General features: G+C 36.5%; 1 protein-coding gene and 1 long non-coding RNA gene across 3 annotated transcripts in view; one reads left to right on the forward strand and one right to left on the reverse strand.

Moving 5' to 3' along the window:
* The window catches only part of LOC120771556, a 104276-nt gene extending 92249 nt beyond the window's left edge, over positions 1-12027 (reverse strand). The window contains exon 1 of the long non-coding RNA XR_005704979.1: positions 11979-12027. This is a non-coding gene — a long non-coding RNA (uncharacterized LOC120771556). The remainder of the gene's footprint in view (positions 1-11978) is intronic.
* The window catches only part of LOC120771554 (diacylglycerol kinase 1), a 195647-nt gene that overhangs the window by 81960 nt on the left and 99364 nt on the right, over positions 1-14323 (forward strand). The window lies entirely within an intron of this gene.

Below are 14323 nucleotides of genomic sequence, written 5' to 3' on the forward strand. Positions count from 1 at the left end.
CGCGCGTTTCTCTCCATCTTTTATGCACTTTCGCTTATCGCTGCTGTGCCAGAAGGCGCATTTTGTCTTCTTGCGCCCGTGCTGGCAAATGAATGACCCCGAGTGTTGCACTAATTGACACCTTTCATTCTATTTTATCCCACACTTTTTACCTTACGCGTCGTCATTGCAGTTGCCGTGCGCGCATGAAGTAAATGCAGTGAATTACAATGAAGCCGGCGTAAAAAATATATCAATTGAGTGGAGATGGTGCAAAGAGATTTACCTACGGCTATGGATTTTGATCAATTAGTACAGCCGTTTAATTGTGCGCCGGAGAGTAACGGCTTTGGTGTGAAAGGATTTCAAATAAATTTTAATTGACAGTCTTGCAGCGCGCGTAGATTTAATATATTCCTGTGACTTTTTAATTTTGTCTCTAAGAAAGGATTTGCTTGTTTCGCTTAAAACATTAGAATAATTATTTTGGCCTTGATTTACAAAGTTGGCTGTTGAAATTGTTAAAGTTCTTGCTTAGAATTAGAAATTTGGATATAGCAAAGTGGATGGTCAAAAAGTTTATAGGAACACATGTTCTAGCAAATAGTAAAATCATTATTAAGAGTTTGCTAAAAGGTTATACATAAACAAAAAATTCTACATTTACACTACTGTATAATTATTTTGCGACCGTGGTGTTGAAATGTTTTTTTTTTTGTTTGTTTGCTAATTTTGGGTTTCTAAAACCGAAAACCATAGTACAAATTTTTTACCAGGTTACATGGGATTACGGGTTTATTATTTTATTAACTTCTATAACACCTCCAAAATATTGTCCCAAATTTTAATTTTGATCCGAGTAACAGTTTCGGAAATACAGCCTTGCAAACTCGTGCGCTTGAGGCTAGCTAGACTAAGTGCGACGTCCTTAAACGTGTTTTCTCGAAACTGTGTAGTTGAAGTCAGTTGGCAAGATTTCTCGAGAACTACTGCACCGATCTTCATGAAATTTTACACAAGTCTTTGAGATAAAATTTTTAAAGACTGGGACGAAGGATTTTTTTCGATTACAACAATTTCAGACAAAATTTTCATGGAATTTTCATTTTTTTATAAAAATGTCAGCCAAAAATCCAATTTTCAGTTTTTTTCATCCGTCCAAGTTCTAAGTTAAGGTTTTAACTAAAACTTGTATTTTTTCACTTTAGATGATCCTGTAAGGAGTTATACTATCAATGAGGGCGCATCTTTTTTCCGAGGGATCGCCGGAAATGTCGTCGCATTGGCCGAGTTTATCTCAACATCTTGACCGATTATATATATATATATATATATATATATACATATATATATATATATACAAATATCTATGCTCAATATCTAGCACGGTTAGTTTTAGGAGATACCACCAAAAAACACTATAATACTGTGCAGAAACATATTGCAAAAGTATTAAAAAGCTGGATGGTATATTATCACTTACCAAATAAACGCTCAAAAGCAATTCTCCAAAAATAATTCATAGAGGATAACCACCGAAAATAAAATATATTTTTAACCTTTTAGTACGTGTCAGCCTGCTCATGTTCCTATGTCACAGTATTAAATTGGGTAAAATCGGACAATAACCACGCCTACTTCCCATATTGCACAATTTTAAATTCCAAACCAAAACTGTATAAGCCCTAGATACCGAATTTGTATACCTTAGTATCTATAGTTGATTTTTTACCTACATTATCGGTCAGTGCGTGAGATATATAATTGATATTCAAGAATAATGTTTTCCTGACAATGGTGTGTCTCAGTATCAGAAATATAATATCGGGGAATGTGTGAATTATCTCAATGAAAATTACGGGACATGTTGCACTCATAACAGTATATCTTTGTGCCTTATATAAATGGAATTTTCAGAAAACTTGACTTATCCCCATATAACTAATAACAGCATTTTCGAACATCAGGATGTAATTTGCTCCATATGATTAGTGATTATATGTGAGGTATCTTAATGAAACACAGGGTACATTTTTTATTATGTGGCACATATTAATAGTAGGTGGTATTGGGAAAAATAGATATCGGTTTGAAATTTTGCAAACGTCATTTTCTCTTCAAGAAGCTGTTCAATTGTCGGAACTGCCGATATCGGACCACTATAACATAAAGCTGCCATACATTTGACAAGATATATTCACGAAATTTGATACAGACTATTTTCTAAGACAAAAATGTAATCTCCGAAGAAATTGTTCAGGTCGGTCGACTATAGCATATAGCTGGCATACAAACCGAACAATCGGAATCAATGGCTTCACGAAATTTGGCATGGATTACTGCTTCAGATAACAATATAATCTCCAAAAAAATTGTTCAGAACGGATTACTATATCATTTAGCTTCCATACAAACTGGACACATAGTTACTAAAAGAAATGCACCTGTGAAGCGTATATTAGCTTCGTGCAGCCGAAGTTATCGTTTTTTTTTCTTGTTTTAAAAAAACCTTATGCCAAATATGTCGGTTAGGCTATGAGTTAAATAAAGTGTTTATATACATAGAATTACTTAGATTCTCATCCTCTAGGTGACCTTTTACAACTTAAGGTATTTCCCTGACTTTGACTTCTGCAAGTTGCAAGAGTATAAGTTGTTCGGTTGCACCCGAACTTAGCGCTTCCTTAGTGGTTTGATGTAATGCTTAGTGCTTCCGGAATTACTAAAAATGTTATTCCAACTTCAATCAAATCAATAGTGGACTGACCTTGTGTTCACACTACGGTTAAAAATTGTTTTCTATCTAGTATTTTCATAAAAACTATTTTCAAGTAAATAATTAATTATACAAATTAGTTGCATTCGCACATTAAATGTGTGGATATATGGAAAATAGTGACCTGATTAACTCCATTATTTGCAGTTTTTTTTTCGAAATCAACTTAAATAGATGTGCTTAGAAATCTCACAGAATCGTTTGCTTTTGAACAGATATACTCTTCTAGCAATATCTTAATTCAGCTTAATACTTTTATGTAGAAAATGTATTCTCATTTACTAAAAAAAACATGCATGGAATATATGGTATATGACAAAATTACTTGAAACTTCCATCTAAATCGCAAACTTTTGAAAACTATTCATGTGAATATAGGAAAAACATAAAAGTGTATTTCAGAAGAGCGCTTGAAGCTGTACTTTTTTAATATTTTATTTCGGTATTCAATTTTCCACAAATTTATTGACCAAATTTGCGGACTTTTTCCAACCAAGCGCATATCGAATTTACAGTTCAACAGCGTCAAACTGTCTCATCACAAGTTTATGCAGTTTTCAAACTATCAAACAGAAAAAAATTTTAAAAGCATAAATATAGATGTGCATATATAGAGTGTGTGTGATTCTATTTTTAGCCAGCTCAAAATTCTGAATGAGTACTATGACGCACAAACTGAGACGAAGGCAAAATAACGAGTATGTGAAAGTGAGAATATGCAACGAAAAGTCAAAAGGGCCTTGTAGGAAATCTGAAAGTAGTGGAAGAATATATCTAAAGGGGAAAAAGTCTGCAATTCGTGGCTTAGATTAATTTTCGAACATAAAGTTTTCTCTAGAAAATCATTAGGACACATTTTGATGGGTAATAGAAAGGGTGATTCATTTTGAGATTCTCTGCTTTCTACAAAAACTTCAAATGTTTGTTATCATTCGAATCATTTTGCATCTATATTTTTAAGGCGTGGGCTACGTCTCAGATGGTCCATTCATTGAGTCCAATTTTCTTTCGAGCATTTCGACTGCTAACTGGCAAATGACACGCATGATGTTTTGTTTCAAACCCTGAATACAAGCAAGATTGTCCTTATAGACTTTAGACTTCCCTTTTCCTCCAGCAAAACTCTAACGGTGTGATATTAAACGATCTTGCTGACCACCGAAGTGTTCTGTAATGAATAAATTTGATTGATGCGATGTGTGAGAAATGGCACCCTTTTGTTGAAACCAAATGTCGCCGAGATCACTAGCTTCAATTTCAGGCATCAAATAGTCGGTTATCATGACACCACCCCAATAATTTTTGAAGAAGAATGGACCAATAACTCCACCGGACCCTATACTATACCAAACCGTTTTTCTTTCTGGATGAAATGGCAGCTCTTGAATCTTTTCAGGTGGCTCTTCGTCCCAAATGCAGCAATTTTGCTTGTTTATATATCCATTGAGCTAGAAATGGGCCTCATCGTTGAATAAAATTTGGCTCGACAACGTCGGATCTTCTTGGAACTTTTCAAGAGCCCATAGAGCTAAGCGATGTCGCTTGGAAAGGTAAAGCGGCTTCAGTTCTTGCACAACCTGTGTTTTGTACGCTTTCAATTTAAGATCTCGACGTAAAATCCTCAAAGTGGTTCCATACGTCAGTCCGAGTTGCTACGAAGTAATTGAATTTCCTCAACATTTTTCACTTCAAACATTTTCCTACAGGGTATCCCACTCTTTTAGCAAATAAACACAAAAAGAAAAAAATCATGCACTTTTCGTTGCCACTTATCAGTGCGCCGCTGGGGCATTTGAAAAATCCGCCGAAATCAACGCGAATGTCACTTGCAAACCACTGATGTCCACTGGCCGATGTACTCATGCCGCAGTGATGGCAATCATCGTTTTAACGCACTAAATATGCGCGACCAACGGAAAATGCACTTGATGAAGTCGTTCATTTGCTAGGCGTCTGCTCGCTCATACACGCCTACTATCAGAGCTGCAGTGGCATCATCACTGTCGTCATCGTGCAACGCGGCGGCAAAATGACAAAACGGCAAAATCAAAATCAGAACTAAAACTAAAAATAAATCGCATCACATAAATGTCAACAGCAATTTGTTTGCATTTGCACTCGTAAAAATCTTTCGACGCTTGAGTTGGGTTGTGGAAAGTTTTCGCATAACCTCACACACATAGAGACACACAAGCGTTTACAAGTGCACTCTTCGACTGTTCGAGTATCTAAAATCTATAATGCATTTATTTTTTTGGAATTTTTGTACATTTTTTATTTTGTTTATATTTTCTAAATTTACTTTCAGTTGCAAGAGTGCTGTGCAAAATGTTGCAAAGCCCTGTACTCACGCCCACATAGTTAGTATATAGCATAGCTAGTATGCGCAACTGAAATAGAACGTCTGCATGTTGGCGGGTCAATAGAGCGCACTCACTGAATTTGATCCAAGCAGAACATTTATTTTCGTATTTTTCTTTTTTTATAATATATTTAAATCGACCGGCCATAAACGTGAAATATCTGCTCTCAGAAGTGTTCTCTTAATAAATCCATGGATTGATACGGTATATGGGAAGTGACACCATCTTGTTGAAACCAAATGTCGCCAAGATCTCGAGCTTCATTAGAATAGGCATTAAATAGTCGGTTATCATGGTCATCGGCATTTTAGATAAATTATGAACCGATAATTTTAGAGGCCCACAAACCGTTGTTTTTTTTTGGATAACATGGCAACCCTTGAATCTCTTTAGGTGTCTCTTCGTCTCTTTTGAGGCAATTTTGCTCGTTTGCATACCCATTGAGCCAGAAATGAGCCTCATCGCAGGACAAAATTTGGCAGAAAACGTCGGATCTTCTTGGAACTTTTTCAGAGCCCATAGAGTGAAGCGATGTCAATAAGTCATTGCGAAGAGCGCCGAAGCGACTCTCAACGGTCATCGTGCACACATTGGGTGCCCGTTCAATGCGGAATGGCTGGAAACCGTAAATCCGATTAGGAAGCAAGATATGGCATCCTTGCCCTGCTCACATCTCTCTGTTTGCGTTCTCGCCTTTGATCCTCGCGTGCGTTAGCAATCGTTGGTCATCGACCAGCTTCTGTGGGGCTTCGAGATTCTTGATTAGAACACAAGACCCCGAGGTCTTGCTCCTAGCAAAGTTCATCGTGCCACAATCGTAGTAGCTTTTACTGGACATTGTCAATGTCGGACGCAAGTTGTCAAAGTTATATGGAAGAAGTTGAAGTGGAAACATCTAGCCACTTTCTCTCCCATTTTTCAGCCTTTTCAAGGCTGAGGTTGAACCAGAAGAATACCGGAAACTCATATGACCTGTCTTAATAAAATTTACTGAAGTTCTTTGTCGATTTGTAAGGGTCTTATGACCAATTAATTTGAGTTTTAGGTACCACATTGCTATAAACGATCTCTTAACCTAACCTAAGGTAACCTGACCTAACATAACTAATACTTATTACACATGAACCGAACAAAAACCAAGTTCAGCTCCCATCAAGAATACTCAACTTTGTCTAAGCTAGCACCTATTGACAAAAGTTTCTTCAATTGCGTTTTAAACCGAGTTTAAAATCTAGGGACAAATGTATGTCGATTCATCGTCTAGAAGCTTTTAAGCAAGCCTTGTTCAATGAAACATATTTTGGGTGACTAACAACCCTACGTCCAATCGTGTACTGTTTAAAGATTCTTCATCAATTTTCTCTCGTTGTTTACGAAAGGCTTCGCCAATAATCCACAGGTGTACTGGTTAAAATTTTTCCTTAAACTCATATATTTTGGAAAGGCTTCGTTTCTTCCTAACTTACACTGGAATTGGGAATTAGTTTGGGTATGGCCAACGTTAAGAATCTTGAACCTCTTTTTCTTTTCTACAACAAAAAAATCGCCTGAAATGATTTCAATTCTACTCTTTTCCATACTGAACTTACCTCAACATATGTCGCAAAACCGATGCTAACAACCGAAATACCCAGGAGTCTTCGAACCCAACAAATGTCAATTAGTCGTTCTACATTAGACCGCCTTCTTACACAGTACAAATTGCATTTCAGACAAATTCAAAATTTGCTACCCGCATTTGAGAAGCACGCAGTGCTACAACCTGCCTGAGGGCAATATTAACGCCCAGGAAGAGTGACAACAAAAGCAACATTAAACAACGAAGCAATCAAAGCACTTCTGAAAGTTTGAAAACACCAACCGCACTCAAGGCTTACATCCAAACAAACAAGAATAGCGACAAGCGTGCTCACCGAAGTGGCGTTGGCGACATTAGTGACAATGACAGTTATGCTGGAGGAACGGCAAAGGCGACAAAAACAACTACTAAGCGTAACTGCAACAGCAAACAGTGCAAGAACAACAAAACTCAATCAAAATCGTCACGTCAGCAACACGACAAAGTTAATCCGCTCAAAAGGAGCTCTATCTCCAGCTAGCTAGCTAGCTAGAGGTGATGTGAGAGGGAGAGAGCAGGTGGGGAAGTTTGGTGCTCTCAAGCGTTGTCAGTTTGCTGAGTTTCAAATGAATGACTAAATGACTGGATGTCCGACGAAAAGTGCTGTGTGTTTGGCTGAGAAGCTGACAGTTAAACTCGTTGACGGTGCGTCTCCCTGACTGAATGATGATTGAGTGTTTAACCAAAGAGCTGACGGTTAGCAGTTGGACTGCTGAAGTGTGTGAATGCTTTCAAGGGTGTTCATTGTGACATCAAAGCTACACAGTCTTTGTTTTAGGATTTTTATAACCGACGGTTTGATACTTGGTTTAAAATTAATCATCGGAAAAAGGTAACTTGGAGCATGAGCTCCATGATGAGGAGAATAGTCAGAATATTAAAAATCGGGCGAGTAAACTATTCTGTCTATCTTTCTTGAAACTTATCCAAAGAACTACTGATTATTGAATTTGAATCAATAAAATCATAAAAGGTTACCACCTAACTCAAAATTTTAAAAGAAAACAATTTAAAAGACTTAGCAGAACATCAATAAGGAAATAAAATGAAGAAGTTAAGAGTGTTTTCAGTTAAAAATTTTGTTGAAAGTTGCCACCTGTTTCTTTAATTAGTACTTCGATTCAAAATGAAACCGAAAGATATTGAAAATAGCACAACATATTATAAATTGAGCACCGCATTAAATATTTTAGGAATACATTTTTTTAAGTGCTGCCACCTGTTAAAAATAATAAAATAATAAAAAAGTTGCCACCTGTTTCTTTAATTAGTACTTGAATTCAAAATAATACTGAAAGGCATTCAAAAAGGCTCAATGTATTCCTATCTGAGCACCATATTGAAAAATTTAGGAATACTAATTTTTAAAAATGTTGCCACCTGTTAAAAATTTTTAAAAGAAAATTTATTCGAATTTCAACACATTATAATTTGAGCACTACAATAAATATTTTAGGTATACCATTTTTTCAATGTTGCCACCTGTTAAAATTTTTATATTAAAATAATTTATAATACTCAGAAGCACCTCCTTTTGAAATAAACTGAAGAAGCTTAAGAGAGCTATAAGTTAAAAAGTTTGTTGAAAGTTGCCACCTGCTTCTTTAATTAGTACCTGAATTCGAAATGGAACTGAAAGGCATTCAAAAAGACTCAATATGCTACAATTTGAACACCACATTCAATATTTTAAGAATTCAAATTTTTTTTGAATGTTGCCACCTGTTAACAAATACAAATGAAAATGGGAAAATACAACTTCTGTATCAATTTTATGAAGTTTAACGGTACTAACAGTAAAACAAAGTTTCTAAAAGAGTAGCCACCTATTTAAAAAGCATATGTACATATGTATGTCAATGAGATTTGCAAGGAAAACGAATTATCCATTTTTTCTATAAAAAATGCAACTGTGAAAGGTTAACTTGTTTTGTTTATATTCCGTTCCACCCGAAACTAGTGCTTCCTTACTAATTTCTTTCAGCTAGATTCTTTTGATACTGCCAGATTTAGAATGGGGACCCTAAACGCCGTTCTCCATGTACGTCACCTCAAGCGTTGCCGAATACAAACCATTTTTGAATGACACACTGCCCGCACACTCACACACACAAATGCAAACAGCTACGAACATTTATTGTTGTACTCCTAGTGTAGTTGTGTTGTTGTTGCATGTGGTTTCAAGTTGATTGGCGATCATTTTAATTGCTCTGTGAAGAATGCACCAACAACGCAATGACCGACAAATGCATACAAATGTGGTCAGCAACACACAGCCATATACGTAGGTAAACATATGCATAAACATATATGTGCGTATGTGTATACGTATGTGTGTGCAAGAGTGCATCTTCACACTTTCAACATTATGTCCCCACCATGCTTCAGTTGCATGCAATGCACACATTTTGTTGTAGCATCATTGCCGGTGCAGCTGCTGTCATTTCTTTCAATTGTCGTTCTGTTGTTGTTGTTGCTGTTGTACTTATTACAGCTCCTTTAACCCGCAAATTTGGCATGCTTTTGGCAGCTGGTCGAAGCGTTGAGTGTCACACGTTGGTGATTTGTTGTTACCAATGCTCTTGTGTTGTTGTTGTTGTTATTGCAGATGTTTCTGTTGCTGATGCTAATGATGACGACTCTCATGGTGCATGACGTTGAGCATGTCATGCTTTTTATTGCTGTTGTTTTACGTTATCGCTGTCAATGGCATTTGTATTTGTCATTGGCCAAGCATCCACTTGTGGCCACAATGCGGTCTCACTTAATGCCATTTAAATAATGGATATGCATTTACGACATAAACATCTACTTATACATATGTACATATGCATATATACATACACATACATAAGAATATGCGCATAATTACATGTTGTAGGTATTCAAGTAGTCGTCGGTGGTCCCTGGTGTCGTCAATTAATTTAAATGATTTAATAAATTTCATGTACATAATTAAAATTTATCGATGTGGCAACGCTGTTTATGTAAATTAATGCATCGTATTTTTAAAATTGTTGAAATGCAATATTTTAAATTGTTGAGCGCTTTAAATATCTAAAAAAATAAGTGGTAGCCTTATTCAGGCATTTTTATAGCCTGAACAGGGTTAAATTAAGTCTGCCACGAAGATTGCAACACCCAAACGGAAACACCAGCAACCCTATAAAGAACATTTGTATATACTCGTATATACTGATCAGCGTGATAAGCTGAGTCGATCTAGCCATGTCTGTCAGTGCGTACGCCGGCTGTATACTAGTATATGCGAACTATTCCCTCAGTTTTTGAGTAATCGATCTGAAATTTTGCACACGTTTTCTTCTCACCAAGAATCCGCTCAATTTTCGAAACGGCCAATATCGGAACTATATAGCATATATCTGCCATACAAACTCAACGTTCAGAATGAAGAGCTGGCATGTAGGTCGCTTTATTGTTTTCTAAAATATTCTCCATTAAGATCTAAATACTTTTGCATGCGTTTGAACCAATTATCGAAGCACTTTTGGCACTCTGATTGAGGTATCTTCAAAACATGCGTTCTGAACGCAACAACCATCTAAGCACCATTTTCGTTTTTTTTTTCTTTAGACCAATCGACACGAGCCTGTTTTTCAGCGATTGACAATTTGTGTGGGTTCCAATGTCAATAATTTTTTTTGCGCACATATTGAAAATTTTCCGGAGCAATAACTGATTTTTGATGAATTCTACGAAATTTGTTTTGTACTGATCTACGGCCTCGATTGGATTCACCATACCTTAGATAAACACAGGTCTCCGATAGAACTTCATCGTCAAAAGTTGAATTAAGTTCATCGATGTATTGTTGCCGAGTTAATCCAAGTCAAAAGTAGTAAACAAGTTTTTGCAATATAAATTCAATATTTGGTGGAGAAGAATATTTTAAGTTACTGTAAACAACACAAATACCGCTAATATGTCAAAATGTTCTGAGTATGTATAACAACTAAAATGTCAAACCTCACAATAAAATTGTGAGTTGCCAGATTGCAGACAAATACCGAAATATAAAAGGGAACCTATGTAGGGAGAGTTTTTGCATTTGACTAGAAAACTTCACCAGATTACCTAAGACAGCAAACTCCCATGAAATTGTACAGATCGAGTCACTATAGCATATACATATGTAGTTGCTTTACTGGCTGATCACAGTCCTTTTAAGGATTTTGATGAAAGCTCTACTACTCTCACCGAATGTAAAAGTAAGGACTTCCTAATAATTCGGAAAAATTCAAAGTACAAATGATTTTACTAGATAGTTAGTGATATGATAATTTGTGAGAAGTAGAACTACGGTATGATCAAATTTGAACCGGACTGAAAAAAAATTCAATCATATTCTTGAGCCAATACATGCATGCTGCGGATTAATGCAATTTTCCATACTAGTCGTTCTTACAAAAGTCGGGTCAACGTAACCACACATTTCTTATAGGCCTCGGCTGGGATGGATTTTAGTGCCTTCAGAGAATCTTGTATTTTTCGGTTTCGATTCATTTCATACCCAAAACATTAACCAAAAAGCGTCGAATCGATTCGTAAGTAATATTGAGATCCTCTACTATCTCTCTGATGTCAACATGACGATCTTCAAATACTGCGTCTTTAACATTTTAAATGTTGTCGTCATTAACAGAGGTAGAAAAAGATTGAACATATTTCAATAGGAGCTTTAAATTCTTTAAAAATGCTACTGTTTAAATGTGTTGCCAAATTACAATAAGAAAAAAGAGCAAGCCACAAAATTTCCATAACTTTTTGTCAGTTTTCGTCACTATTTGTTGACTACTGTGATTTTTTATATACATACATACATCTACTCAATACTGGTATATACTTTCTAATACTATACATATATACACATATGTATATTCGCTCATAGGCAGGCATTTTAATGGAATTAGTTTATGCACAATTTGTCGGTGTTAATGCCCAGCTGAGCATTTTATTAAATTAATTTAATAAAATTTTGTTGCTCTAATCAGCAAAGCTTACAATTCATGGGTCAAACTAACAGCAGTTCAGCCGTTGGAAAAACTGTGTTTTTCTGAACTATAAATTCATCACTTTTGAATTTTCATTTGCTATAATATTATTAATTGCGAATAAAATTGACTTGCATGGCTCAAGCAATCACTATTTACATATAGTATGTATTATTAAGTCGTATTACAAATTTACACTTTATAGAAATGCATAGTAATTTCAAACTTACCATTTATTGAAAGATTTGCGGCAAAAATGTTTGATATCAGATAATTTGCTGCAACACTGAAAAGAAAAAGAAAACAAACCAAATCAATTTTAAATTAAAAAATATAAAACAGAAGCAAATATTTGTAGCTTGATTAAATTTGCCTATCCTATGATAACAATGAATAAATGGAATCAGTTGCTTAAAGAAATTCGAAAACAAATAGCGAGTGAGGCCGCTGTCTCATAATTCGCTGAACTATGTCAATGCCGTCGCATATTTTGTACAGATCATCATGGCTGACGTTGTTGCTAGTTCCAAGATAGACGAAATTATCGACGACTTCAAAGTTATGACCGTCAATAGTGACGTGGGAACCAGGTCGCGAATGCAACGACTGTTTGTTTTATGACAGGAGATGTTTCGCCTTGCCCTTGTTCACTACCAGACCCATTTGTTTCGCTTCTTGGTCCAATCCAATGATATCACTGCATCGGCGTACGCCAGCTGTTGTACACTCTTGAAGAAGATCGCACCATTTATATTATTTTGTCGAGGAGTAGATTGAAGAAGCCGCACGGTAGGCAGTCGCCTTGTCTGAAATCTCGTTTGATATTGAATGGCTCAGAGTAGTCCTTTCGGATCCTGACGAAGCTTTTGGTATTGAACAACGTCAGTTACACAGCCGCATTAGTTTTTCGGGGATACCAAAATCAGACATTGCGACATAAAGGCAGCTCCTCTTCGCGCTGTCAAAAGCAGCTTCAAAATCGGCGAAAAGGTGTTGTGTGTCGTTCCAAAATTTGGCGAATAGTAAATATCTAGTCAGTTATTGATTTTCCAGACCTGAAGGCACACTGATAAGCTACAATAAGTAGGTTGTCAAATATCTCCCTTCCGCTCTTTTTGCTCTTTATTCAATGCTTTATAAAATGTGTTACAGTGATCGGATTTAGTTCAAATATGCGCCGTTTCGTTCGATAATCTGTTTCCATCAGGACGGCAACTTCATAATACCCCCCTCGTAGAAGCCACCCTCCTTATTTGCGAAGAACTCGGACAGCCACTTTCACAAACCTCTTTTTAGTTCAACTTTACACCAACAAGGGCATTCGCTATGACAGGAACAGGTGGTAATCACTTGGTGCTTAGTCCGGGCTATGCGATAAAACCTCCCATTCGAGTTCTTGTATCTTCTTACGAGTCAACAACGAAGTGTGTGGTTTGTTGTTGTCCTGGTGGAACACTACAACCTTCCTGTTGGCCAATTCTGGATGCTTCTGGGCGATAGCCTGCTTCAAGCGGTCCAGTTGTTTGCATTACATGGTAGAATTAAGCGCCTGGCAATATGGGAGCAGCTCATAGTAAATTATTTCCTTCCAATCCCACCAAACACACAGCAGAACCTTCCTGGCTTCCTGGCCGTCAATCCCGGCTTGGCCACTGTTTGGAACAATTCAACGGCCTTCGACCACGACCGTTTTCGCTTAATATTGTCGTATGTGAACCATTTTTCGTCGCCAGTCACCATTCGCTTTAAAAATGGGTCCAGTTCATTCCGTTTCAGCAGCATATCGCAGGCGTTGATTCGGTCCAGAAGGTTTTTTTGCGTCAGATCATGCGGCATATCAACATCAAGCTATTTTGTGTATCCAGCCTTCTGCAGATAGTTTAAAATGGTTTAGTGACTAACTCCCATCTTCTGGGCGATGTCACGAAATGCCACATGCCGATCTAACTCGATGTTGTCCATGATTTGATCGGTATTCGTCAGCACAGGTCTTCCGCCGGCTGGCTTATCCATGGTGTCGTTCGAAATGATAGTGTACCATCCCCAAAACACCATTAAACTCACAGAACGTTTCTAAAGCGGATTTGTCTTTAACGAAGGAAAACTTTAAAATAGCGCGAATTTCGGCATTTGTGAACTCCATGTCTACAAATGTATAACTGTGGAACGAAATATATAAACTCAAAATGAAAACATAGGACATCATTAAAATTTGTTTCCATTACAAACAGAGCAATCAAATGCAAGTATTGTCGACATAACGCAATATGATGTGATCTTATGATATCACAAGATACTTATATTCAATGAAAGTTCGGTTTAGTGTGATGTGGGATTTGAGAGCTTGTTATCTCGACTTAAAATAACTAATTACTAACTGGACAATGCAACTGAAATTGTTTTAACAAAGATACATGTGATTTCAAAAACAGTATTATGATGCAGGATTGATGTGAGTTTGAAGCTCATAATTGTTAAAATTTGTATGTATGTGTGATTTTGTTAGTGTTTCTCGAAATTATTACTTACATATCTAAATAACCAACACTTGAATTTTTCAGCGCAATATCTGTAT

The sequence above is a fragment of the Bactrocera tryoni genome, chromosome 3 (genome assembly GCF_016617805.1).
Source record: "Bactrocera tryoni isolate S06 chromosome 3, CSIRO_BtryS06_freeze2, whole genome shotgun sequence".
Lineage (NCBI taxonomy): Eukaryota > Metazoa > Arthropoda > Insecta > Diptera > Tephritidae > Bactrocera > Bactrocera tryoni.